We start from the raw sequence: 1,673 nt of genomic DNA, 5'->3' as shown, positions 1-1,673 counted from the left end.
TAATAAATAAATTAGGAATTGAACTGAATTGATTGGAACTGCATTAAACCGAACTGAACTGAATTGATTGGAACTGAGATGTACCAAACCGAACTGAATTGATTGAAACTGAGTTGAAACGAACTGGAATAATTTACAATTACTCAATTAAATTGAATGAAAATGAACTAGACTAAAATGAAAATAATTTGGAGAGAACATGTCCAAATAGAGAAATGCAGACGAAGGGAGAAAGGCTTGGTAACCATTTAACCAACTGTTTGAGTCCAAAAAAGACTCAAATACCCAAAAAAAAACACAATGGTACCATTATAACCTGACATTGGTATCAAATTGTTATCAGGACTGGTACAAGGTATCAATATTTTCGTGGAATAGTACCATTATAACCTAGCATTAGTACCAAGCAAATGTCAGTCACACGCGCGTGAAATCTTCCAACGCATAAAATGACCAAATTACCCCCGTTTGAGTCCCCTAAAAGACTCAAACGGTTGGACGCCAATACAAGCTCCAGACGAAGGTGAAAGGATCTGGTTTAGCATAGAGGATCCAGATGACAGCATCATCAGACGACAAATCATCAGCCCTGTTACGCGGTAATAATAAAATCCCCACATTAATATCTCAACACGTGTCGGTTATATAGGCCAAACATAGCAATCATATAAACCAACAAAATAAAGAAAAAGACAATCATTTTTTGGATCAGCTTCAATTCGCTCATCGCTCTCCTACCTCTCTTACCACTCCACCATACTCCATAGTATAACATTTTCAATTTCTCTCTCCAAATCACACATACCACGTATATACACTTTCATATTATTAAAGTAGTCGTAACATCTTTTTATCCTCAATCAAACAGAACTATCCAGGCTTTAAGACTTTTGACCTAAAATCTTCTCTATAATAATAATAATAATAATAATTCTGTTGTTTGTGAAGTTATTACTTTTGATTATAACATTTTTATACATGGAGAAACGCCAAAATCTGCTTGATAGTACACTTGGAGAGATCAAGCTTTCTCCAGCTCAAACAAGTTAAAGAGTGAAAGAAACCACCAAAAAACGCCCCTCTTTTGACATAAAGCCTACTCTTTTTTTTCCTTTCATTTTTTTCCCTACTAACGTGTCCTCATCCTACTTTTTATTTATCGGAGTATAAGTTTGGTTTTCGGTTTAAATCTGACTCAAATGTACGTAATTCAATTATAAATTTTTGAATCTAAATACAATCTAATCTTAAATAAATCTAATTTAAATTAGAGCTCATCAAATTGGATCCAGATTATAAACTTATTTCTTTCGTGCTAACATAACGTTTAAAATAACAAACTTTGTTATTTTTCAATACCCTTTACAAGTCTCAATGAAACGCTAATCAATCACAATATATCCACAATTCAAATTTGAAAAATCATTGGAGTTAGTATTATTATTAATACAAATTAAACTTAATATAGGTATAAGGCAGTTGCCATCAATAACAAAACTAAAAGATTATTTGATTAATTCAATCCAATTTTCCAAAAAATTGAGCCCGATTAGGTACAATATGCTTTTTTGTAAAAAAAAATATATGATATGAATTAGTAATTCATTTTGGATTCGATTGGATTTTGAATCTCTTCCTATTACCCCTTTCACTATTTTTATAAGTTATTCATT

The sequence above is a fragment of the Beta vulgaris genome, chromosome 4 (genome assembly GCF_026745355.1).
Source record: "Beta vulgaris subsp. vulgaris cultivar EL10 chromosome 4, EL10.2, whole genome shotgun sequence".
In the NCBI taxonomy this organism is placed as follows: Eukaryota; Viridiplantae; Streptophyta; class Magnoliopsida; order Caryophyllales; family Amaranthaceae; genus Beta; species Beta vulgaris.
This window is presented reverse-complemented; position numbering follows the sequence as displayed.